This window comes from Equus przewalskii, chromosome 26 (assembly GCF_037783145.1).
Source record: "Equus przewalskii isolate Varuska chromosome 26, EquPr2, whole genome shotgun sequence".
Classification (NCBI taxonomy): domain Eukaryota; kingdom Metazoa; phylum Chordata; class Mammalia; order Perissodactyla; family Equidae; genus Equus; species Equus przewalskii.
In genome coordinates this window covers 3,612,408-3,640,200 of record NC_091856.1, presented here as the reverse complement: position 1 = coordinate 3,640,200, position 27,793 = coordinate 3,612,408, and the positions used below count along the sequence as shown (strand labels likewise).

The following is a 27,793-nucleotide window of genomic DNA, read 5'->3' as shown; positions in this document are numbered from 1 at the left end:
AGATGGAGAAGACTCCTGGTAGAGCGGGAGGATCAGGAGTTCAGCTTGGAACATAAAGAATGTGTCCATTTTGTCTAATTTTTCAAACTTATTGGCATAAGATTGTTTACCCAGTGACAAAGATTTTATGTGTTTTTTTCAGATTAGTCCATACATATATAAGGAATCAGGTATTTCATCTCTTTTTGCTACTCGCTTCTGAGTTTTTTCACACAGATGGTAGTGTACCACAAACGCTGTTCTGCATCTTGTTTTCTTCACTTAATGGTACGTCTTGGAAATCATACCACCTCATACCCAGTTCAGAACCTCTTCACTTTTTTTAATGACTGCATGGAATTGCAGTGTATACATGTACCTTAATTTATTGAACCAATCCTAGGTTGTTGGACATTTAAGTAATTTCCAAGTGGTCATTTTTTAATGTTGTGAATATATCTGTACGAAAATTCCTAGAAGAAAAGTCACTGATCAAAGGGTATGTGAATTAGTAATTTTGATAGATATCGCCAAATTGCTTCCCAGCAAAGTTCTATCTGTTTATACAACTCCCTGCAAGAGCATGAAAATGCCTATTTCTCCATATCCGCATCAATACAGTGTATCACCTTTTTTATTTTTAAGATTTTATTTTTCCTTTTTCTCCCAAAGTCCCCCCAGTTCTTAGTTGTGTATTTTTAGTTGTGGGTCTTCTAGTTGTGGCATGGGGGATGCTGCCTCAGCATGGCCTGATGAGCAGTGCCATGTCCGCACCCAGGATTTCAAACTGGTGAAACCCTGGGCCGCCGAAGCAGAGCATGTGAACTTAATCACTTGGCCACGGGGCCAGCCCCAACCTTTTTTGATCTTAATGTTTAAGATTTTTTTTGCTATGCAGGATTTTTTTTATTTCTTTAGTCACATTTATCAGTCTTTCATTGTCATATTTGGAAAGGCTTTCCTACTTAGATTATTTTTTTAAATTCCCATGTTTTCTTCTAGTGCTTTTCTGATTCATTTTCTTCTAAATGTTGAAATATTCGATTCCTCTAGAGTTTGCTTTGGTATGGTTTCTTGGCTTTAAACCTCTCTAAAAAAATTGTAGAGATTTGTTTTCATAGTTTAGATTCTGGTTTTTAAAAATCCTGTAATTATGTTGGCAACACAGCCCTATATACTTATATTTGAGGGTCATTAACAATGTGTGTAAATCAGTGTTTCAAATAGTCTTGATAATTTCAAGTCTTGAGAAAATTTGTTAGATCTGATTAGGTCTTTTTTTTAAAGATTTTATTTTTCCATTTTCTCCCCAAAGCCCCCCAGTACATAATTGTATATTTTTAGTTGTGGGTGCTTCTAGTTGTGGCATGTGGGATGCCACCCCAGCATGGCCTGATGAGTGGTGCCATGTCTGTGCCCAGGATCCAAACTGGCGAAACCCTGGGCTACCACAGTGGAGCGCGTGAACTTAACCACTCAGCCATGGGGCTGGCCCCTGATTAGGTCTTTTTTTTAACCTTTTTTTTTGGCTGATGGGCTCATACTAAGAGTAGAAGTGTCAGCTCTGTTATTGTGGTTTACTTGTGCTTGTATTTATAGTCTTTTAATCTGTGGTTTCTTTGCAAGAATCTTCGTAAGCCACTTGGCTATTTTGTGAGGATTTAGTTTAGTTAAACCAGATACTATAACCTGTAAATCCATTGAACTGGGCTCAGGTAAAGCACAGTACTGAACAATATACAGAGAGTGGGGCAAGATGGAGCCACTGTCATCTGTCATGTGTCATTGTCACAGTCAAGGAAAAATTACCTCCTACTGTAGGTTACATAGGGACTAGTGAGGGTGCCAGTGCCAAGCCATATACTAAATATTAATAAAGCTTAATTTCTGTCCTGTTTTTTAGATAGAAAATGAATATAAATAGAAGTCCTAGCGTATGCTTCCCACACCCTAGCGTATCTTCTTACATGCCCACTGGGATGCACGTGTCCCACCACTGAAGACCACCCATCAAGAAGAATGAGTGGGTGACTCTACATATTCTTTAGATAGTCCCTCAGTTAATGTCATCCCTCTCAGCCAAGTTATCAAGTGTCAGTGAATTAGGGATTGTCGTCTCTGGAAATATCCTGAAGTTGTGGCTATGCTGACTAAGGACAAAAGCGACTGTCAGTTTAACTGGGGCTGGGATTGATATCCTTCTGTGAACACTGAGCCTTCTAAGGATACCTGACTTCTTCTTGATGAGTATTTAGCAATTGCAGTAAGACATTATGCCATGAAGGATGACTATAATAACTTTATCCAGGAAAAGGTTTGAACATTCACCTCGTCCATATGACAGTCTCAGTAAACGTGTCCGCCTTTGAGCAGTCTAACTTCCATATAGCCCTTGGAGATACACCTAGTAAGACAAAATGAGGTACCATACGGATTTACTAACTGTAAGCTTTGATTTTAGAATAATTATATCTCTTCTTTATAGTGATGATTATACAGGGCTGTACTCTTTGATTTGCAATGTTAAAATGATGTAATCCACATGTAAGAGGAATACTTGGCAGGAGGGCAGGCATTCAGCCCTTCAAAATAATATCTAGGCATTAGGGCAAGTTGAACAGAAAGGGAAGGTGGTGCGCGGTGGGGGCATATCTTTGCCTTATCCTACCGGAAAGTATTAGTCCATCTGTTAAGAAATCATCCTACCAACCTGACTCTTGAGTAAGTAACGTGATGTACAATTCTGTAGATGTGTGAATAGCTAGGAGTCTGTGTTGCACTTAACTGATTCCTTTCTAGAGTGTTATAAAGGCCAGGAAAGCTTGGTTAAAACCTTAGTCAGTCTTCTTGGCTAGGTGATAGAGACCAGAGGTTGGCAATCCAAATCTGGCCCACTGCCTGTTTGTTTAAATAAAATTTTATTGCAACACAGTCATACCTGTTTGTTTAGGTATTCTCTGTGGCTGCTTTCGAACAGCAATGGTGGAGTTGAGTAGTTCTGACAGAGATTGTATGGCCCACAAAATCAAAAATATTTACTGTCTCTTTACAGAGAAAGTTTGCTGCCTCCTGGTGTAGAGTTAGTGATCTCTAGTAGAGTGACGCTCCCCAGAGCCCGCCTGCTCCTTTCCCAGAACGTTGGCCTGGGATGCCCAGGCTTGCAGTTTATCAAGAAACTCACATTCAGTGAATTGTTTTTAACTGAAAAACAAGTAGGTATGGTAAGAAGTTAAAACTTAACTTCTTAAAGCATGAGTACATAATTAACAAGAAGCTTCCTGCCCATGCAGCCCCATTTCCTTCCACAGAGGAGAGTATTAGAAATACGTTTGCAGGAATTATCTGTACTTGTATATAACCTTTGGAATTATATCATCCACACAGTTAATGGACCTTGCCCCCTCCTCCTTTTAAATTTAATGCTCTGCTTTGAAGATTGTTTCATAATAGTCCCTAGCATGTATAGGTTTTCATTATTTTTTTTAATGGCTGCATGGTACTTGTGAAATTTCCTTTATTCTATGTTTGTGTATATCATTTTTAGAAATTAATTTTTAATTACACAAGTAGCACATAAAAACATTCTCTGTATAAAGAACATTGCAGATGCTTAAAGTTCTCTTGACATCTCCTCCAATATCTGTCCCCCACCCGGCAGCCTTCACGCAGGTAACCACTGTTATCACTCTGGGTCTGCCAGGCCTTTTATTTGTATTGTAGTAGAGTCGTGCATCTCTTCGTGATGAGGATACATTCTGAGAGATGCATCGTTAGGCAATGTTGTCATTGTATAAACACCATAGAATGTACTTACACAAACCTAGATGGTATAGCCTACTAGACACCTAGCCTCTGTCCTATTACTCTTATGGGACCCCCATTGTATGTGTGGTCTGTTGTTGACCGAAACGTCATTAGGTGGCGCATGACTGCATTTTGTGGTTTTTTCTTACTGTAAATGCTATCATACTAATATTATTCTGTATCTTTCTTTGTTTACTCAACAGTATGTGCCACGATACATATAACACATTTTTTTTTGAGGAAGATTAGTCCTGAGCTAACATCTGCTGCCAATCCTCCTCTTTTTTGCTGAGGAAGACTGGCCCTGAGCTAACATCCATGCCCATCTCCCTCTACTTTATATGTGGGACGCCTACCACAGCATGGTGTGCCAAGTGGTGCCATGTCCGCACCGGGATCTGAACCAGTGAACCCCGGGTCGCCAAAGTGGATAACCGCCGTGCCACCGGGCTGGCCCCACATTCATTTTCATAAATAGTATATTTAGCCATTCTCTTGTTGAACATTTTAGGTTATTTTCTAGTTTTTACACTAATATAAGTGATGTGCAGTGAGCATCCCTATACATACCTCCTTGGACATATGTACTGAGTAGTAGAATTGCTGGGTCATAGGATATGACATCTGAAAAATAACCAGATATTGTCAAGTTGTGCTTCAGCATTTTTTTCCAATTTATATTCCCACTGGCAGTATATGAGAGTGCCTGTTTCTCCACACTCTCTCCTATATTGTTATTTATCAAAATTTTATATCTTGGTCAATTGAATGAGTAAAAATGGTATCTGATGTTTTATTCATCTGTCTTTAATAATTAGAGAATTTGAACTTATTTTAAATGTTTATATATATTTTTTCTGTGAACTGCCTGTTTATGGCATTTGCTCATTTTTTTCTCTGAGGTTGTTGGTCTTTTTCTTACTGAATTATAAGAACACTTCTACAATAAGGAATCATAATAATTGCTAGCATTTATTGAGTGTTTACTATGTGCCAGGTGTTGCTATACTCTCTCTACCTGGATTAGCTCATTTAATCCTCACGATAGTCCAATGAGGTGAGAACTGTTTTCACACTCTTTTCAAAGATGAGGAGAGTGAAGCAGAGAGAGGGAAAGTAATTTGCCTAAAGTTATCCAACTAATTATTGGCAGAATTGGGATATGAACTCAGGTGGTCTAGATCCAGCACCTGTATTCCTAACTACCATGCCATAGAGCATCCCCAAAAAATTAATACTTTGTGCTGTGTGTTTATAATCTATATATTTAATTTTTCCCCCTATGTTTTTCTAGTACTTTTACATTTTTTAACTACTAATTCCTTAATCTACTGGAAATTAATACTGGTATAACCAGTGAGAGAGACCCAATTTTTTTCTTTATTAATAAAATTTTTATTTTAAAATAGTTTTATTTTTACAGAAAAGTTACAAAGATAGTACAGAGAGTTCTCATTTATCCTTCATCCACTTCTCCCTGTTTTTTTGTCTTTGCTGAGGAAGGTTTGCCCTGAGCTAACATCTGCTGCCAATCTTCCTCTTTTTGTATGTGAGCTGCCACCACAGCATGGCCACTAACAGATGAGTGGGTATAGGTCCATGCTCGGGAACCGAACCCAGGCTGCTGAAGTGGAGCGTGTCAAACTTAACCACTAGGCCACCGGGCTGGCCCCAATTTTCCCTGTTATTAACATCTTACATTACTAGGTACATTTGTCCTAACTAAATAACTAACAGTGGTACATTACTATTAACTAAACTCTGTACTTTAGATTTCACTAGTTTTTCTCTAATGTCCTTTTTCTATTCTAGGATTCTTCCAGGATACCATATTATATTTAGTTGTCATGTCTCCCTAGCTTTCTCTGATCTATGATAGTTTCTAGGGATCCAGTTTTATTTTTTTAATAAATAACCTGTAATTTAGTAAAAATAAATAATTGATTGACCCAGTACTATTTATTTAATAATCCATCATTTTCCCATCCATTTGAAATGATGATTGTTTTCTATATTAAATTTACATATTTCTTTTTCTGGGCTCTTTATTTCATTGCATTTATCTTTTTATCTAGTCTTGCCTTATAAGTAATTGTTTTAATTACTCTATCTTTATAATACCATTTATTTCATGTCTGGTAGAATTAGCCTCCTATTATTATTCTATTTTCCCTCTAGAATGTTCCTGGCTATTCTAGAATTAGATTGCTTTTCCCTGGTGTACTTTTTAAATGGAATGCTTGGAAAGCTAATAGGTCCATAATTTGATGGAATAAAGTCTATTCCATTTTAAAAAGGGATGATTTGGTAGTGTATCTGTGGTGTTAATAATGGTGAATGAATAAGCCAGGGTTGGGAATCTGGCCCTGGGTGTTCTTTTGGGTTGTATGAAATTTCAGTCCCTTCAAAGGGTCTGTATTCTCACAGTGTAGAAACACAGCTTTGTTTACTACTTGATCAACTTTTTGCTTCTTAATTCTTTGTGTGTCTTATTAGTGCTTTCTTTTTGTTTTGGAAAATATTGTTGTTAAATTATTGTACATCTTTTTTTATTGAGGTAACATTGGTTTATGACATATACATTTCAGGTGTACATCATTATATTTCCACTTCTGTATAGACTTCATTGTGTTCCCCACCAAAAGTCTAGTTACCATCCGTCACCATACACATGTGCCCTTTACCCCTTTTGCCCTCCCCCATCCCCTTAAAGTCTGTCCATGTTGTTGCAAATGGCAAGATTTCATCTTTTTTTATGGCTGAGTAGTATTCCATTGCATATGTATACACCACGTTTTCTTTATCCATTCACCCGTTGATGGGCACTGTGGTTGTTTCCAAGTCTTGCTATTGTGAATAATGCTGCAATGAACATAGGGGTATACATATCTTTTTGAATTAGTGTTTTTGTGTTCTTTGGACCTGGAACTGGAATAGCTGGATCACATGGTAGTTCTATTTTTAATTTTTCAGGGAATCTCAATACTGTTTTCCATAGTGGTTGCATTCTGGAAAATTTCCATCCCACCTGCTATGTATGAGTGTTCCCTTTTCTCCAGATTCTCTCCAACACTTGTTATTTCTTGTCTTTTTAATAATAGCCATTCTGATGGGTATCAGGTGATATCTCATTGTGGTTTTGATTTGCATTTCCCTAATAATTAGTAATGCTGAACATCCTTTTATGTGCCTGTTGGCCATCTGTGTATCTTCTTTGCAAAAATGTCTGTTCATATCTTCTGCCTTTTTTTTTTTTTTTTTTGAGGAAGATTAGTCCTGAGCTAACTGCTGCCAATCCTCCTCTTCTTTGCTGAGGAAGGCTGGCCCTGAGCTAACATCCATGCCCATCTCCCTCTACTTTATATGTGGGACGCCTACCACAACATGGTGTGCCAAGCAGTGCCATGTCCGCACCCAGGATCTGAACTGGCAAACCCCGGGTCATCGAAGTGGAACATGTGCACTTAACTGCTGTGCCACCAGGCCGCCCCCCCTTTTTTTTTTGAGAAGAAGATTGGCCCTGAGCTAACATCTGAACATCTGTGCCAGTCTTCCTCTATTTTGTGTATGTGGGACAGCACCACATTATGGCTCGATGAGCAGTCTGTAGGGATCCGAACCTGTGAACCCAAGGCCACTGAAGTGGAGTGTGCGAACTTAACCACTATGCCACTGGGACAGCCCCTCCGTTCCATTTGATCTGTGTGTCTCTTTTTCTGCCAGGACCATGCTGTTTTGATTACTGTAGCCTTGTAGTATGTTTTGAAATCAGGGACTGTGATACTTCCAGTTTTCTTCTTTTTTCTCAGGATTGCTTTGTCTATTTGGGGTCTTTTGTTGTTCCATATAAATTTTAGGATTCTTTGTTCTATTTCCATGAAAAATGCTGTTGGGATTCTGGTAGGGATTACATTGAATGTGTAGATTGCTTTAGGCAATATGGACGTTTTAAGTATGTTAATTGTTCCAGTCCATGAGCACAGAGTATCTTTCCATTTCTTTGTGTCGTCTTTGATTTCCTTCAACAATGTCTTATAGTTTCAAAGTATAAATCTTTAACCTCTTTGGTTAAATTTATTCCTAGGTATTTTATTCTTTTTGTTGCAATTGTAAATGAGATAGTATTCTTGATTTCTCTTTCTGCTAGTTTATTGTTAGAGTATAGAAACGTCTTGCTTTTTTCTATGTTGATCTTGTATGCTGCAACTTTACTGTATTTGTTAATTATTTCTAATAGTTTGTTAGTGGATTCTTTAGGGTTTTCTATATATAAAGTGATGTCGTCTTCAAATAGTGACAGTTTCACTTCTTCCTTTCTAATTTGAATAACTTTTATTTTTTTTCTTGCCTGATTGCTCTGGCTGGACTTCCAATACTGTGTTAGTGAGAGTGGCGAGAGAGGGCATCCTTGTCTTGTTCATGTTCTTAGAGGAATAGTTTTCAGTTTTTCTCCATTGAGTATGATGTTAGCTGTGGGATTTTTGTATATGGCCTTTTATGCTAAGGTGCTTTCCTTCTATACCCATTTATTGAGAGTTTTTGTCATAAATGAATGCTAAATCTTGTCACACACTTTCTCTGCATCTATTGAGATGATAATGTGATTTTTATTCTTCATTTTGTTAATGTGGTATATCACATTGATTTGTGAATTGAACCATCCTTACATCTCTGGAATAAATCCCACCTGATTGTGGTGTATGATCCTTTTAATATATCATTGTATTAAATTTGCTATATTTTGTTGAGGATTTTTGCGTCTATGTTCATCAGTGATATTGGCCTGTATTTTTCCTTTTTTGTGTTGTCTTGGTCTGGTTTTGGTATCAGGGTAATGTTGGCCATGTAAAATGAGTTAGGGAGCGTCTCTTCCTCTTCAATTTTTTGGAAGAGTTTGAGGAGAAGTACTGAATCTTCTTTGAATGTTCGGTAGAATTCACCAGGGAAGCTATCTGGTCCTGGACTTTTTTGTTTTGAGAGGTTTTTGATTACTCTTTCAGTCTCTTTACTAGTGACTCGTCTATTGAGTTTCTCTATTTCTTCTTGATTCAATTTTTGGGAGGTTGTATGATTCTAAGAATTTCTCCATTTCTTCTAAGTTATCCAATTTGCAGGCATATAGCTTTTCATAGCATTCTATTATAATCCTTTGTATTTCTGTGGTATCCATTATAATTTCTCCTCTTTCATTTTGATCTTTTTTAGTTGAGCCTTCTCTCTCTCTTTTTTAGTGAGTCTAGCGAAGGGTTTGTCAATTTTGTTTATTTTTATGAAAGAACCAGCTCTTACTTTTAGTGATCTTTTCTACTGTCTTTTTAGTCTCTCTTTTGTTTATTTTCCTTCTGATTTTTATTGCCTTCCTTCTCCTGACCTTGGGCTTCATTTGTTCTTCTTTTTCTGGTTCTTTTAGGTGAGTGTCAGGTTGTTTATTTGAGCTTTTTCTTGTTTCTTGAGATAGGCCTGTATTGCTATATATTTCCTCTTAGTATTGCTTTTGCTGTATCTCATATATTTTGGTATGTTGCCTTTTCATTTCCATTTGTCCCTAGGTGTTTTTTAATTTCTCCATTGATCCAATAGTTGTTCAGTAGCATAGTGTTTAGTCTCCACATATTTATGAGTTTTCTAGCTTTCTTCTTGTAGTTGATTTCTAGTTTCATACTATTTGGTCGGAAAAGATGCTTGATATGATTTCAGTCTAAAATTTATTGAAGCTTCCCTTGTTTCCCAACATATTGTCTATCTGTGAGAATATTCCATTTGCACTTGAAAGGAATGTGTATTCTGCTACTTTTGGATGGAATGTTCAACATATATCTATTAAGTCCATCTGGTGTAGTGTTTCATTTAACACCACTGTTTCCTTGTTGATTTTCTGTCTGGATGATCTACCCATTAATGTGAGTGGGGTGTTGAGGTCCCCTACTATGATTATGTTGCTGTCAATTTCTCCCTTTAGGTCTGTTAATAGTTGCTTTATATACTTTGGTGCTCCTATGTTAGGTGCATATATATTAATAAATGTTATATCTTCTTGATGGATTGTCCCCTTTATCATTATATAATGTTCATCTTTGTCTCTTATTGTCTTTTTCGGCTTGAAGTCTATTTTGTCTCATATAAGTATGGCTACATCCACTTTCTATTGCCATTTGCTTGGAGTATCATGTTCCATCCCTTCACTCTGAGCCTATATTGTCTTTAGAGCTGAGGTGGGACTCCTGGAGGCATCCCATTTGGGGTCTTGTTGAGTCTTATTTTTTAATCCATCCAGCCACTCTGTGTCCTTTGATTGGTGAACTCAGTCCATTTACATTTAAGGTGATTATTAATATATGAGGATTTAATACTACCAATTTCTCTTTTGTTTTCTAGTTGCTCTATATTTCCATTATTTCTTTCTCTTTATGTTTGTCTGCCATTTCAGTTTGGTGGTTTTCTTTGACGTGTTTCTCAGTTTACTCTTTTTTTAATGTTTTGTGACTCTACTCTGAATTTTTGTTTTGTGGTTACCCTGAGGTTTGTATAAAAGATCTTATAGATGAGATAGTCCTTTTTCTGTTGATAACATCTTATCTTTATTTAGCTATGCAGGTTTCATCCTTTTCCTCTTCCCTTTCTGTGTTTTTGTTATCACAAATTATCCCTTTTTGCATTGTGAGTTTGTTCAAATTGAAGTGGTTATGGTTATTTTTAATGCTTTCTTTCCCTTTAGCCTTTATGTTATAATTGTTTACTAACCTATCCTGATATAGAGTTGCAATTTTCTGATTCTGTCTGTCTATTTATCACCTTGCTTAAAGCTTGTATTCCTCTGCCTTTTTGTTCCAGGTAGGAGAGGTCTTTTCAAGTTTTTCTTGTAAGGCAGGTCTAGTGGCAGTGAACTCTCTCAGCTTTTGTTCATCTGCAAAAGCCTTTATTTCTCCTTCATATTTGGAAGATAACTTTGCTGGATAGAGTATTCTTGGCTGACAGTTTTTCTCTTTAAATATTTTAAATATATCACTCCACTCTCTCTTGGCCTGTAGAGTTTCTGCTGAGAAATCTGCTGATAGCCTAATGGAGGTTTCTTTGTAAGTTAATCTTTTGCATCTCTCTGGCTGCTCTTAATTTTCTTTCTTTGTCATTGACTTTTGACAGTTTTAATATAATGTGCCTTGGATAAGATATTTTTGTGTTGAGATAATTAGATGTTCTAGTAGCTTCATATACTTGTATATCCAGTTCCTTCCCCAGGTTTGGGGATTCTCAGCTATTCTTTCTCTAAATAGGCTCTCTGCTCCCTTTTCCCTCTCTTCTCCTTCTGGGATACCCATTATCCTTCTGTTGCTTTTCCTAATTGAATTGGACATTTCTCATAGGATTTCTCCATTTTTTAAAAATCTTAGTTCCCTCTCCTCTTCCACCTGAATCCTTTCTAGATTTTTACTTTTGAGCTCCTTAATTCTGACTTCCATGTGGTCTGCTCTATTTCCAATGTTTTCTACTTTATTCTTCATGTTCAGCTCCAGAATTTCTGTTTGGTTCTTTTTTAGGGTTTCAATCTCTTTGGTGACGTACTCCTTCTGCTCTTTAGTTTTATTTCTGAGCTTACTGAACTGTCTGTCTGAATTTTCTTGTAGCTCATTGAGTTTCTTCATGACAGCTATTTTGAATTCTTTGTCAGTTAGATCACAATCTTCCATGACTTCAAGTTTGGTTTTGGGAGTCATTTTCTTTTTGAGATACTGTGTTATTGTAATTTTCATGGTTCTTGATGAATTGTTCCTCTGCTGATGCATTTGTAGTAGCAAACACCTTATTTAGGTAAGACTTTATTTACTTTGAATCTGATCTGCTTCTGGTTTTATTTGCAGTCCTGCACTTCTCACCCTCCACCGCCTCTGACAGAGGTGTCATCACTTCCCTCATTGTGCTGCTTGTGCTTTCAAACTTGCTGGTGCCTTGCTGCTTATGGTGTCTCTGCAGTTGTGTATGTCACTACCAAGGTCACAGGGGTGGTGAGCACTTGTCCTGCTTCCAGGGTACCTGGGTCATGAGTTACCCCACTGTAGTGGGGGTAGGGGGATAAGTAGAGTGGGAGCCAGGGTCCCAGGGACCTCCACCATGTCTGGGTTTGTTGGGTCTTCAGGTGCCACTGCTGCAGGTGGGGGCCAGAGTTGCAGGCACCACTGCAGTTGGGGGGGACCAGGGTTGTAGGCTTTACCGTCACCGTTACTAGGCTCTCTGTGACCTCAGGCACTGCTGTGGCTGGGGGGCTGCTGCTATACCCACCACCTCTGCTGCTGCTCTCGGGTTTTCTGGGGGTGCTGCCTCTGCACTGCACTGGATTTGCAGGTGTCACTGTCCCTGCTGGGGTAGGCTGAGGTTCTGGGCACCACCACAAGGGGCAGGGGTACCTCGGTCGTGGGCACTGTAGTTCCTGGAGCCTCTGGTTTTGGGTGCTGCTGTGGTTCCTGGAGCCTCAGGCTGTAGGTGTCACTGCTGCTGTTGGGGGAGGAGATGGGGCTGTGTTGCAAATGTCATCACAGTTTCTGGAGTTTCCTGTCACAGGTGCCACCACCACAGTTCCTGAAGTCTCTGGTCTTGGGTGCTCCAATATTTCCTGGAGTCTCAGGTTGTGGGTGCCACTGCACAATTCCTGGAGCTTCTGGTTGCAGGTGCTGCCACCATTCCTGAAGCCTCCTGTCTTGATAGCTGCCGCTGCTGCTCCCCTGGGTACACTGCTTCCTGAGGTCCGTTCCATCCACCTTCAGACATACAGCTATATGGATCTCCCACTGCTTGTAACTTAGAGGGGAGAGACAAAGGGAACAACTCACTCCACCGTGATGCTGATGTCACTTTTCTTCATCTTTATGGTAGAATACTCTACAGCCATAAAAGTGAATGAGGAAGCTCTTTAAATACAGAAATGAAATGACATCCAATATATATTGCTAAGGGAAAAAGCAAGGTGTAGAATAGTACATATAGTATACTATCATTTTTGTAAAAAATAAAGGGGAGGGAGGTATATTTATATTACTTACTCATATGTGAAGGAGACACAAGAAGTTGTAGTTGCTGTCCCTTCTGGGGAGGAAAATTGGGAGAGAGGAATGGAAGTGAGACTTTTCATTCTCTGTGCTTTTGTACCTCTTAAATTTTGAATCATGTAAAGGTTTTATTTCTTGCCTAAATGCTCTGGCTAGGACGTCCATTACCATGTTGAATAGAAGTGGTGAAAGTGGGCATCCTTGTCTTGTTCTTGATTTTAGAGGAAAAGCTTTCACTCTTTCACCATTTAGTATGTTAGCTATGGATTTTTCATATATGGCTTTTTTTGGAATTAGATTTTATTCATATATGGCTTTTAAAAAAATTATGTTGAGGTAGTTTCCTCCTATTCCTAGTTTGTTGAGTGTTTTTATCATGAAAGTGTTGAATTTTGTCAAATGTTTTTTCTGCATCAATTGACACGATCACGTATTTCTATCCTTCATTCTCTTAATGTGGTGTATCACATATATTGATTCACGTATGTTGAACAATCCTTGCACTCCAGGAATAAATCCCACTTGGTCTTGATATATAATTCTTTTAATGTGTTGAATTTGGGTTGCTAGTAATAATTTTTTAAAAAGTAGAATGATAAAGTTTTGTGTGAGTTTTGAATCCCTAAAACTGATGTGGAAAGTGGGGGCGGTGCCTTTGCAGGCCAGGTCTGAGTCTGTCTGTAGGTGTACAGAAAGAGAGTTCTGTGTTTATTTGAGTTGTGCTGAAGTTTCTCTTGCCTACAGCATTTCCATTAGTTTTTTTGTTGTTGTTGAGATTTTTTGCTTTTTCTCCCTATTCCCTTTTTTTCCCTCTAAGGAGATAGAGCATTCTGAGGTGTATATGTTTTGTAATTTCCTGACCCTTGCACATGATTTCTCAGAAAAAATAAAATGTTGGCTGGCGTGTTTATTCTTACGCTATTGTAACAACAGTAATACTTAACATTCATAGGCTTTTCTTATTTACAGTCTCAGCTCTAAGTGAGGTAGTTGCTTTTATTTTCCCCCTCTTATGGATGAGGAAAGTAAGGGGCAGAGACCTTAAATAACTTACTCAGGGTCTTATAGCTAGTAAGTGGCAGAGCTGGGATTTAAACTCAGCTAGTCAAGCTCAGAGCCTGTTCTCATAACCACCATGAAATGGTGTTTCTCAACTATGTAGTTGCTAGTATCAAGAGAATCATAGACTCCTAGAGGGGAAAGCAGTCCCCATCCTAAGCTTCTTTTTTGTCTTTAAACTTGGGAATGTTCCCAGAAATCCCAGCTTTTCAGGTTTACCAAGACGACGAGTTGTTTCTCCTAATTCTTATGAGGTTTTGTGCATCAGCTTTTCTACTCACCTTAGGTGTCACCCCTGGTAGGGAAACTTACTGGTCCTCATTTTCTTCACTGGAAGTGTTAGAGCATTGCTGTTATCAGTGATTTCCTAGGTCCGTTCCAGCTCTGAGTAGCAATAAATTCCCTGACTTCTGTTTATTCACAATTTCCCTTGTTTGTTTTAGCCTAGCATTCTTCTCTCTTGAATTTGAGTCTTAATTCCTCATCTCATCAGCTTTCCTTGCCAGCACTGTGCCATTTTGCACATTTCTTAAATATCTCTAGTCCAAGTTGCTGATTAAAAAACTGAATAGAACAGGTCCACCCCTAAGTATTCTGGGTATTGGTTTTTAGTCTGTAGCAGATACACTTAACCAAGACTTTGTGGTCTTATCCACAAAGATAAAATAAGCAACTGCTAATCCCTTATTGAAATTGAACTACAATATATCAGTGGTTTTCCTCATTTATTGATTTAACTGTAAGCTTTGCTGTTTTTGTTTTTTTAAACCTATTTGGACCTAAACTTCTGTGCTGTATATTTGCCTTCGTTTGCTGTTACTGCAAGTTCACATTCGTTTGGCAGCCATGGAATTAATGCTCTTAATTATTAATGTATTGTTCCACCAAAACAAGGTAAATGTACCAACATACCGACTTCAGTGTTCCCTACTTTTATTTATTTATTTGAATGCACTAGTGGATCTTGGATTAATCCTTTGAGGGAGGGCAATTACCTTCAGATAATATAAAAATGTTACATTCTGATAGTATATGTTAGATCTAAGTTTTGACATTTTCAGTAAATCAAATATTTCTGCAGTGGAATGAATATGGTAGAAAATGTCTAACTCTAGTTCAATAGAGATTTAGCCTTCCTAATTAAAGTTATTTACTAATACTGTATATTCTTTGTTTCTCCTACTCTGAATTTCATTTTTTAGTTTTTCATGTGTTTGCAAGTTGAAAATTGATTCAAATTAGGACTTTTATGCATTATTGTGGAATTTAATTTCACACATTATAGATTTTGAAATTTATTGTAATCTTGGCTCAGAACCATTGTTCCGAATCACAGCAAAATACAGCCTGCTGGTTGAACCTAATTAAGGTGTCGTATCACTTGTATGCAGTGTGTATCTTTGCCTGGAATGTTCTAAAATTCCTCACTTGGGACTAACACTTCCCCCAGTTCTTGGTGTGATTGAAAAACTGGCAATATTTGACACACTGTATGTAATTCTTGTTTAAGAGGTAGACTTTGTTTATCTTTTGCATTTGTTAACTGTTTTAACCAAAATGCTCAACTGCAATTTCCAGCATGATTACTAATAGATTGAGTATTAACCTTATGAATGTGTCCTATATTCATTAGCCACTACTGCATTCAATAACAAGCATGATTGTACTCCAGTTCTGGGTACACAAATATTAGGGAACTATAAATAATTTAGTAAGTGAAAGTTGAATATCTTGAAAGTAAAATTGCTTTCTAGCAAGTATAATTTACAATTTTAAAGACCATGAGCAAATTCTCTCTTTATGGGATTATATTTTACAATTACAGAGTTGACTCCAATACTATGATTATGTGTTGAGAGATCGCCTGCCTTTCTTGGCACCATGTGAAAAACCAACAATTTCAAGCCCGCTAGAATTTGCAGGATTATCTTGCTTATTAGCCCACAAATCTTTTCCCCTCCCACTTGGTTTCACCCTCTATTACCTGTTTCTTGCTCTTGTTTGCAAGGTAATCATCCCTTAAATAAACAAGAATTCTCCAAAGATTTAGTGGAAACCAGGGTTAAGGGGCACAGCCCTGGCTGACACATGCCTCTTCCCCAGCAGAATTGTGCCTCTCAAGGTCTTTTCTGACTGATCCTTAGATGTAGGCTTTCAATATTTAAATAAGGAGCCTTTCTGCCTGTCTCTTTATAGGCTTCCTTAGACTTTTCAGCACAAAAAACCCCAAAAAGTTCTGTCTTTCTCTCCTAGTCCTAAATGTATGCCTTTTTTGCTCTACAGCAATGTTTCTCAACTTGGGCACTATTGACATTTTGGACTAGATGATTCTTTGTTGGGGGGCTGTCCTGTGCCTTGTAGGATGTTTAGCAGCATCTCTGGCTTTTACCCACTAGATGCCAGTAGTAGCCCCCAAGTCATGACAATCAAAAATGTCTCCAGACACTGTCAGCTGTCCCCTGGGGACAAATTCACCCCTGGCTGAGAACAAATGCCGTGTAATATTGAACAAGCACTTGATTTTTCTGGCTGAGATGCAGTTTCCTCATCCGTGTAAGGTGGTTGATAATCCCCACCTACTGTGCAGGATAAAATACATGTACGAGTGTTTTAAAGTGCGTCTACAAATAACAGGTTGGTTTAAGCCTGGCAGCAGCACTAAGCTCTGGACTGTATTTCTGCCAGCATTTCGGTAAAGAGAATGAAGCTGAAGGTCAGGTGATGGTCACAGTCACAGGTCTCATGACTTGTTTGTGGATGGTACTCTACAGAGCTCTTCTGTCCAGATAGGGAGAGTGGGCAGGTGCATTTCAGGAGGTGATGTGAGCAGGACTTGACTAGGTGATGTGTTCCTTACCAGGCAATCCTAAGACCCTGAGGCAGCTGCAATGGGCCAGAGCTCCCTTGGGAGGGCATGTGGCGTTCCTCAGAATGACTTCAGCCTTTCATACAGTACTGAGTCTTTAGCACTCAGGCATGCGTGGCTTTTGGCCAACATGCCCAACTTGGTCCACTACCTTTTTGAGCATCCCTATCTCCCTCTCCTGTTTATTTCCGGTTGTCTCTTATGTGCAAGGCATAGTGCTGATGCTTTCACAAACATTCTCTTCTGTTCCTTTTGGAATCCTATCAGTGGCGTTACTTGCTTTACAGAGAGTAACAATAGTAGTAGCAGTAATGGTAGTAGTAATAGAGGCAGGAGGAGTAGTAGAAACTAACATACATTGAGTTCTTACTGTGTGCCTGGCCTTGTGCTAAGTGCTTTGTATGTGTCAAATCATTGAATCCTAGCAACAATTTATGGAGTAGGTACTATTCTTCTTCTTTTTACAGATGAAGAAACTGAGGCGCACAGCAAGGTTACATAGCTCATATACAGCTAGTAAGAGGTAGATCCTGGATTTGAATCTGGGCAACTTGTCTCCAGAGCCTACTCTCTTAGGAAACAGGGTCAGAGAGATTAAGTAACTTGTACGTGTTCAAGGAGCTAATAAGAGGCAGAACTGAGAGTCAAACATAATGTGCGACTCCCATGCATTGTTGTTTCCCACATGTCAAGCTCCACACTTCTCATTCACCTGTTCTCCCTGCCTCTGCCTGGGTGGGATGGCTTCTGTGGTGCTAGCTTAGAGCACAGCACGGGGGTCCATTAAAAGATACTTCATGAATTCAAGGTGGGGTGACGAAAAGAGTGATAAAAAGAGGCAAAGAGGAACTTGGAATCGGTCTGGTGGAGCTCTTCTTATTCAGTACTTTGTTCTGAATGTTTATTTTTACATCTCGTTTCTGTAGAATTCTACTTTGAGTTGAGTGCTTTTGTTTTGGATGGTAGTTTCTGGATTTAAAGGCATAACATTTCTTTTATTATTATAGATCTGGTTGTGAGCCTTTTATCTGTGTGTTGGAACAGACCAGAAAGGGCTAGAACCTGGAACCAGACTTATCCTGCGGGTGGGCAGGTGCTGACAGGAGAGAGGTAATGCGAGGAAGTTAAACCTTCATAGGTGGTGTGTTAGTTTCCTAGAGTTGTTGTCTCAAAATACTACAAGGTGCTGGCTTAAAACAACATCTATTCGTTCTCTCGCGGTTCTGGAGGCTAGAAGTCCCAATCAAGGTGTAGCAGGGCCCTGCTCTCTCTGCAGACTCTGGGGGAGAATTCTTCTTTGCCTCTGTCTAGCTTCTGGTCTTTACAGGCAATCTTTGGCATTCCTTGGATTGTAGCTGTGTCACTGCAGTCTCTGCCTCTGTCTTCACGTGGCCTTCTCCCCTGTGTGTGTGTGTCTCTGTGTCTAAATTTCCCTCTTACAAGAACACCAGTCATATTGAATTTAGGGCCCACCTTAAGCCAGTATGATCTCATCTGAACTTGATTACATCTGCAAAAGGCCTTATTTCTAAACGAGGATACATTCACAGGTTCCGGGTAGACATGAATTTGGGGGGACACTGTTCAACCCAGTGCAGATGATATTCAGAGTAAGCAGCAAATGGCTCGCATATGATCAGCATGAGGGAAGACCCACTGGAGTACATGGGGTTCTGCCTCGTGAGTGAAGCCTGACAGAGGTCACTCTGAGCATGTTGTAATTGGAGATTCAGGTAGGTCATGACCATTTGATCAGTGTAAGCAGATAGGAGAGTCCTTACCCCAGGCTGGTCTCTACTTTCTACGTGACCCTGGCAGCAGCAAGCTAAAATGTCTGAAGTATCAGGCAGATGGTCAGTTTGCCAAGAAGAGAGCAAGTCAGGCACCCAGGATTTGCATCATGAGAGGCCTTGGGCTCAGGAATAAGGAAAAGCTCAGAGTGGGGCCAACTAGGTCAGGGCCAGTCCTGCAGCAACTGTGACTTGCTGCTGAGTCCCAGGGAGTTGGCTGAAGCATCTAAAAACCCCCCAATTCTTGGGATAAGGCCTGGAGCCCAGGCAGCACTGAGCCTTCAGCTCGGGGTTCGGTTGGCTGTGGATGAGGGACACTAAGGAGAAGTGAATTGGAGGCTTCATCATGATAATTCAGAAGCACACTTTGTCAGATTCTGACACTGGCAAGTGTTGAGGGGCCCTGGCAAGGTGTAAATAAGAGTGGGCTCTCTGGGTGATAGCGAGTGCTTTAGGGTAAAGGAGGATGAAAATTCAATAATATTAAGTGTCATCTGTAGAATGAAAGCTCTTGCTCTTCCTAGGAAACACTTTGTAGGTCAGCCTGTCTGCTCTCACCAGAGAGACTGAGTCAGAGATTGACTTGTTTGATGTCGGCACATTTTCTTTTTAAATTCATTGCTTGATAACACTTCTTTGGAACCTTGATTATTTTTTTAGCACAATCAGAATCCAACCTGTTGTAGTCCTAGGACTCAGAATGGCCCACACCTGTTTCTGCCCTCACCTTTAAGCTGGACTGATTTCTGTAAGAAGTATGTCCTAGACAGTTCAATGGTGGTGCCCTTCAAAGGCTTCTCCACTTCCCTGCCTCCACCCTTCAAGCCTTATTCAATTACTGTTGGCATTTTGTGTGTGTGCGCTTGCTCTTGTCTCCCTGGACCTATATTATGTTTCTAACCCAGGATCCTTATTCAGTTAATCTTGTCTTCATTAGTTGTGGGCACCCTCTGGAGTTTGCCATCAGACTATGTTCCTTAGTTCCCAAAGTTATCTTAAACAATTCTGTGATGAATGTTACTGTTCATCAGTTTTTTTTTAAGATTGCCTCTGAGCTAACATCTGTTGCCAATCTTCCTCTTTTTTTCTTTTCTCCCCAAAGCCTCAGTACATAGTTGTATATCCTAGTTGTAAATCCTTCTAGTTCTTCCAATATGGGACACCTCCACAGCATGGCCTGATGAGCGGTGTGTGGGTCCACGCTCAGGATCTGAATCGGTGAACTGAAGTAGAGTGTGTAAACTTAACCACTATGCCCCCAGGCCAGCACCTATTCATCAATTTTTGTATGCCAAATTATTTGCTTAGGATAAACTGATAGAAGTGAAATTACTAGATCAGGGATATGCAATTTGAATGCTTTTAATACATATTTCCAAATTACTCTTCAGAAAAGTTTATACTCTCTAGTAAGCACTCTTGCCTCTGAACTCTTACTAACACTGGGTAGTGTTTTTTTAAGTTCGTCAGTTTGATAGACAACAGAAGGTATCATAACTGTTTATTACTTTTTTATTACTAGATTAGTTGAACATATTTTCATGTTTATTGGCTCTTTAAAAGTTCTTGTTTTAGGAATCAACTGTGAATATTCTTTGCCTATTTTCTTTTGGAATGTATGTTTTTTTTATCCCATTCCTTCATTTATTAAACAAATCTTAATTGGGCACCTTTGCTATGCTAGGGCCAGACACTGTTCCAGGTGAACAGCACAGGCAATCCTTGTGATTGAGGAGCTTATGTTCTAAAGTAATGAGGCAGAAAATAAATAAATATGTAATATGACAAGTGGGGATAAGGACTGTAAGGAAAAGTAGGCATGAAAGTAGCCTCTTGCAGTATGCCAAATGAGAGCGGCTGGTGGCGTGGTGGGGGCAGTGACTGGTGATTCTGGAAATACAGATATAGGTATAGATATATTGTTTTCTTTTGGTGATGAAGATTGGCCCTGAGCTAACATCTGTTGCCAATCTTCGTCCACTTTGTATGTGGGATGCTGCCACAGCATGGCTTGATGAGCTGTGTGTAGGTCAGCACCCAGGATTCAAACCTAAGAACCCCAGGCTGCCAAAGTAGAGTGTGCAAACTTAAACACTATGCCACTGGGCTGGCTTCCTGATTCTGGATATATTTTGAACATAGAACCAGTAGATTTTACTGATGGATTGGACATGACGTTTGAGAGGGAGAGGAGCTAAAGATGACCGCAAGGCTTTTGGCTGAGCAACTGGTAATGCAGCCATTTGTCAAAATGGGGGTAAAGGTGGGAAGAACAGGTTTGGTGGTGGTGAAGTCTTAATGATTTGTGAGAGCTGTTTATGTGAGGAAGCATATTAATCTTTTGTCATTTCGGTGGAAAAGGCTTGTTTCCTCAATTTGTTGTTAATTAACTTTGTTAGTAGTGTTTTGCTGTAAGAAATGTCAACTTTTTATTTTGTCATCTGTTAGTGTTTATAGTTTTTGGTTTTGCTGTCCTGTCTAGAAAGATTCTATGAATAACCACCCATGATGTCTTTAAGGACTTTCATGGTTTTGTATTTGCATTTAACTCTTGAACCTAGGGGGAATTAATTTTGAATCAGTTCAGTCTTAATTTTTCTTAAATAATTACCCTGTTATCCTAGCATCATTAAACAATCTGTTCTCTGCCAGGAGAAATGATCGCACCCTTCCCTCTGAATTGAGGCAGGTTGTGCAGAGGTGTTCAGTCACAGAAGAGTGTTTAGCGGGCCCTTTGTCTTAATTTTTGGTTGATGACTTGGCAACTCTAATTTCTGAGTATACCAGGTTGTAAGCATAACTCTCCTCCATTCCCAAAAGAGGCCCTTGCCTTAAAGGATAGGGTGGCTTTCATCAGTTTCCCTTGATAATTGTGAATTCTGTCTTGTGGATGATATGTGACCTGTTTTTAAGCACAGCCTATGTCCTCCCACTGAATATGCTTTTCTGCTGCCTCATTTTGTCAACTGAGAATTCCTTTGAGATTATGAATTAAACTTTGCTTCAGCAATACAAAAATGGACAACAATATATACTCTGTCGATTTACTCATACTGCAGATTCCAAAGCCCTAACACATTTATGTTTTCCACTGTTGCGTTCTCTGTGCTTCCCTGATATGTGGATAATTTAGAGGTGACAATAATTTACTGGATTTTCTTCTTTAAGGCAAGAAATGGATTTCTTATGTTATTAATAGTGTGTACCAAATCTTATAGTTGGATGAGGTCTTCAATCTTCATTAAGTCTAAATCTCTTAAATGTTTTTGGGTTTTTAAATTTTTTGTAGAGAGGGAAATATGAGGTTCCTAAGTGGCTCTCTCCCAGTAGCATTCTGCTTCTTCAACAAATGCTTCAGGCAAACTTTGTTATTAATTTTTAAATAATAGAAGACAACTGCAAGTATTTGATCCAACTTTAAGATGTCTGTGGTGCAACTACATTTGGAGGACAGGCCACTTATCTATTAGCCTGAAAATTCCATTCATTGTATCTACTGTGCAGACATCCTCTACCAGATGCTTTCTTCATTATGTTGCAAATGCGTTTGTTTTAGACCTCTACCATATGTCTTTGCTGGTGTGGTTTCTTGTCCTTTTTTTGAGCATTCTGTTTTCTCTAACCAGCTCTTGCTCTACTGTCTTCTGTTTCCTGCTCCCACTCTCATACATTAGATGTATGATAGATACTGAATAAATGCTTGAGTGAGCTGATGCACAATTGAGTGCATCCCATGATCTAGTGAGTGGTTCTCAACTTTAGCATGTTTCAAAATTGCCAGATGGCTTGTTAAAACAGATTGCTGGGCACCATTCTGAGGGTGTCTGATTCAGTAGATTGGGGGCAGGACTAAGAATCTGCATTTCTAACAAGCTCCCAGATGACACTGATGCTGCTGGGACACACTTTGAGAAACACCCATTTAGTGAATGGCCTCTGCGGGTGGAAGATAGGAATGCTGAAGTGTAGATATCTGCCCTACCAATCGATAGGCAGCCACCTAACTTAGTTCTGATCCCTAAAGTGGGGATTCTGAGCCTGCCCTCACTGCCATGTAGTGTGATGAGGATAAAATGAGATTAATAGGAAACACTTTGAAAATTTGAGTACCTTATTAGTGCAATTCTTTTTCCATTATTACGTATTCAGAATATCTCCCAGTTTTTCCATCTATTAAGCCATCTCCACTTTTTACTCAGAATTCACCTCAGGCTCACCCACCTTGAGTAAGTAGGGCCAGACCACCACATCTCCATAACGAGACTGAAAATACCTCAGCCTTTCTTCTAAGCTCCAAAAGCCTTAATCTCTCTTGATTAATTTTCCTCTGCTCACATTTGAAAATTACAAATGGAAAAGAAAGGTGTGCTTTTCAACTTTGTTCTCTGTGATTGTAAGCTCATTGGAGGTAGAGATTGCATATTCACTATGAATGCCCTGCATTGTGGCTGCTCGAATATTAAATTGGTGAATATTTCCTGTGAATAGGTTTTCCAGCAAAAGACTATTACATCATACAATGGGTTGATGGAACTTCATGAATAATGTCCATACCAATGAAGTTCATGTTTGCTAAACATTTATCTTCTAAGCCTGTGTTGGTTGCTCTAGTTTTCTTGCCTCTCATGCTTTTTCTTGAAGAATTTATTCCAAGGCCATTTTAAGGTCCTTGCCAGCATTTTTGTGATGATAAAGTTTACATCTGTTCTGATGAATTTTGAGTTCTCAAGAGGAAAGGAGTTCTACGTTCTCTATTTGAAATGTTAATCTCTAGTTACTTCTTAATGGCCACTAGGTGGACCCAAAGAAACGGATTTCTCTGAAAAATCTATTGAGCCATCCCTGGATCATGCAAGATTACAACTGTGCTGTTGAGTGGCAAAGCAAGACTCCTGTAAGTAAAATGAAATCCAGTAGGATGTTTTTAAAACTTTGTGTGATCTTTGTGGGGATTCAGGACTTCCACTGAGGTCGTCTAAAGAGAAAAGGAAATGTGTTTTGTAGACTTACTCATCAGACTTATAACCTAATTATATGTTTGCTGTTAATCTCTTAGACAGTGGTTCTTAACCCAGGCTGCTCATGAGAATCGCCGAGACCTTTAAAAAGAATGCATGCACCCCATCCCAGCAAATTAATGGATATTTTTAAAAGCTCCCAGGGGTTTCTCATGTGTAGTCAGGATTGTGAACAGTGCTCTGGGAATTATGGGCGAGTTACTTAACTTTGCCAAACCTATTTATTCGTCTGTAAAAAGTAGGTTAAACCAGCTCTGTCTACTTCCTAGAGGAGTTGTGAGGGTATAGCAGTTCTCAAACTTTTACGTGAGGACCTTTTTATGCTCGATATTTATTTATTCATTTAAAAGTAACCAAAAATAAATTTTTAAATTTCATCAAAAATAAATATTTCTATGAAAAATAACTATTTAAAAATTAAATTTAGTGAGAAGAGTAGAATTATTTTACATCTGTGCAAATTTCTTTAATGTCTGGCTTAATAGAAGACATTTGGATATTTATCTGCTTCTGCATTCAATCTGTTTTGATATGTTGTTTTAATTGAAGCATATGAACAAAATGCAGCCTCACATAGATATGTAGTTAGAAAACTATTTTAATATTTTAAAGGTAAAGGTTTTTTTTGGTCATTTTATCCTTTTTCTTGCTGGGAAAGATTTGCCCTGAGTTAACATCTGTTGCCAATCTTCCTAATTTTTTTTTTAGCTCCCCAAAGCCAAGGACATAGTCGTATATTCTAGTTGTAAGTACTTCTAGTTCTTCTGTGTGAGCCGCTGCCACAGCATGGCTACGGACAGGCGAATGGTGTGGTTCCACACCCGGCAACTGAACCTGGGCTGCTGAAGTGGAGCATGCCAAACTTTAACCACTAGACCATCAGGGCTGGCTCAAAACAAGTATTTTAACAGCCTTTTCAGATAATTGGGGATATTTTCTGGTAATCTACTGAAACTTCTGCAGTGAGGTGGCATATGTGCACGGGTCAACAGAATAGCTCAGAGGTGTGTCTCAGACATGCCACAGTGTGGACTTGGTACAGCTGTGTGGTATTTGCTTTCTGTAATAATCACACCAGTAAACACAGATACTCTTCCCAATGGCCAGCTGGTCTTGGAAAAACAGACTATGCTTGTATTTAGCCCCTTCTCACTAGTCTGCCCACTGCTATGCCCACGTAGCCTGAGCTGAAATCCATCCTGATTCTCCTGTGACTATCAGCTCCTAAAATTTCTCTTCTCTTGTCATGTCGGCCCTTCATGACGTCTATAATATCTATTGAGCAAATACAATTAGAGTTGCAACTTTATTATTTTTTTTAAAAGATTGGCACCTGAGCTAACATCTGTTGCCAATCTTTTTTTTTTCCTCCTCCTTCTCCCCAACCCCCCACCCCCCAGTACATAGTTGTATATTTTAGGTGTAGGTCCTTCTGGTTGTGTTATGTGGGACACTGCCTCAGCAGGGCCTGATGAGTGGTGCCATGTCTGTGCCCAGGATCCGAACCTGCGAACCTGCGAAACCCCAGGCTGCCGAAGTGGAGTGCTCAAACCAAACCACTCGATCACGGGGCCAGCCCCTAGAATGGTTTTTAAGAGCTTTAATTTATATTTTTCTTGTATGATAGATCTTATTATAAAACTATTTGGGCCTAGAATGTTTTTTTTCCTGCTCTCCCAATAAATCATTCTTTACTTATTTATTTTTTATTGAGGTAACATTGGTTTACAATAATATATAAATTTCAGGTGTACATCATTATATTTTGATTTGTGTAGATTACATCATGTTCAGCACCCAAAGACTAATCACCATCCATCACTATACACATGTGCTTAGTTACCCCTCTCGCCCTCCTTCCCCTCTGTTCTATCTATGTGATCATTTGTTGTTGTTTTAATGTTCTATTTATGAGTGAGATCATATGGTATTTGACTTTCTCTCTCAGACTTATTTCACTTAGCATAATACCCTCAAAGTCCATCCATGTTGTTGCAAATGGGAAGATTTCTTCTTTTTTTTTTTTTGTCAGGAAGATTGGCCCCTGAGGTAACATCTGTTGCCAATCTTCCTCTTTTTTTTGTATGTGAGCTGCCACCACAGCATGGCCACTGATGAGTGTTGTAGGTCCGCAGCTGGGGACTGCCCCCAGGGCTGCTGAAGTAGAGCGCACCAAACTCAACCACTAAGCCACTGGGGCTGGCCCCTATTCTTAATTTTTTGAAAAAACTCCATACTGTTTCCGTAGTGCCTGTACCAGTTTGCATTCCCACCAGCAGCGCACGAGAGTTCCCTTCTTGCCATCTCTTTTCCAACACTTATCTCTTGTCTTGTTAATTATAGCCATTCTGACAGGTGTGAGTGATAGCTTATTGTTGTTTTGATTTGCATTTCCCTAATAATTAATGATGTTGAACATGTTTTCATGTGCCTGTTGGCCATCTGTATATCTTCTTTGGAAAAATGTTCAGATCTGTTGCCCATTTTTTAATTGGGTTGTTAGTTTTTTTGTTGTTGAGATGTATGAGTTCTTTATATATTTTGGATATTAACCTCTTATCAGATATTTCGTTTGCAAATATCTTCTCCAAAGTGTTAGGTTGTCTTTTTGTGTTGTTCATGGTTTCCTTTGCTGTGCAGAAGCTTTTTAGTTTGATGTAATCCATTTGTTTATTTTTTCTTTTGTTTCCCTTGCCTGGTGAGACATATGTGGTATTTCAAAATATGCTGCTGAGGCCAATGTTGAAGAGCCTACTGCCTATGTTTTCTTCTAGGAGTTTTATGGTTTCAGGTCTTACATTCAAGTCTTTAATCCATTTTGAGTTAATTTTTGTGTATGATGTAAGATGGGTCTACTTTCATGCTTTTGCGTGTGGCTGTCCAGTTTTCTCAACACCATTTATTGAAGAGACTTTCCTTTCTCCATTGTATGTTCTTGGCTCCCTGGTTGAAAATTAGCTGTCCATAGATATGTGCGTTTCTTTCTGGGCTCTCGATTCTGTTCTCTTGATCTGTGTGTCTGTTTTCATGCCATTACCATGCTGTTTTGATTACTATAGCTTTGTAGTATATTTGAAATCAAGGAGTGTGATACCTCCAGCTTTGTTCTTTTTCTCAGGATTCCTTTGGCTATTTGCAGTCTTTTGTTGTTCCATATAAATTTTAGGATTCTTTGTTCTATTTCTGTGAAAAATGTTGTTGGAACTTTGATAGGGATTGCATTGAATCAGTAGACTGATTTAGGAAGGATGGACATTTTAACTATGTTAATTCTTCCAATCCAAGAGTACAGAATATCTTTCCATTTCTCTGTGTCTTCTTCAGTTTCTTTCACCAATGTTTTATAGTTTTCAGTGTACAGGTCTTTCACCTCTTTGGTAAGTAATTCCTAGGTATTTTATTCTTTTTGTTGGAATTGTACATGGGATTGTATTTTTGTTCTTTTTTTTTTTTCTTCTTCTTCTCCCCAAAGCACCCCAGTACATAGTTGTATATTCTAGTTGTGAGTGCCTCTGGTTGTCCTGTGTGGGATGCTGTCTCAGCATGGCCTGATGAGTGCTGCCACGTCCACACCCAGGATCCGAACTGGCAAAACACTGGGCCACCGAAGCAGAGACTGTGAACTTAACCACTCGGCCACAGGGCTGGCCCTGGGATTGTATTCTTAATTTCTCTTTCTGCTATGTCATTGTTAGTGTATAGAAACGCAACTGACTTTTCTAAGTTGATTTTGTATCCTTTCTTTACTGTATTCATTTATTATTTCTAAAAGGTTTTTGGTCAATTCTTTGGGGTTTTCTATTTGTAAAATTATGTCATCTGCAAATAGAGACAGTTCCACTTCTTCTTTTCCAGTTTGGATCCCTTTTATTTCTTTTTCTTGCCTGACTGCTCTGGCTAGGACTTTCAATGCCAGGTTAAATAAGAGTGGTCAAAGTGGGCATCCTTGTCTGGTTCCTGTTCTTAGAGGGATAGCTTTCAGTTTTTCTCCATTGAGAACGATATTAGCTGTGGGTTCGTTATATATGGTCTTTAGTATATTGAGGTGCTTTCCTTCTATACCCATTTTATTCAGAGTTCTTATCATAAATGGCTGTTAGATCTTGTCAAATGCTTTCTCTGCATCTATTGAGATGATCATGTGATTTTTATTCTTCATTTTGTTAATGAAGTGTACCATGTTGATTGATTTGCGGATGTTGAACCATCCCTGCATCCCTGGAATAAATCCCACTTGAT

General features: G+C 39.0%; 1 protein-coding gene across 1 annotated transcript in view; it reads left to right on the top strand.

The window, feature by feature from the left end:
• LOC139079652 (maternal embryonic leucine zipper kinase-like) overlaps positions 1–27,793 on the top strand; it is a 64,698-nt gene that overhangs the window by 10,982 nt on the left and 25,923 nt on the right. The window contains exon 2 of the mRNA XM_070595824.1: positions 23,332–23,430. The gene's annotated coding sequence lies outside the window, so the exon portion shown is untranslated. The remainder of the gene's footprint in view (positions 1–23,331; positions 23,431–27,793) is intronic.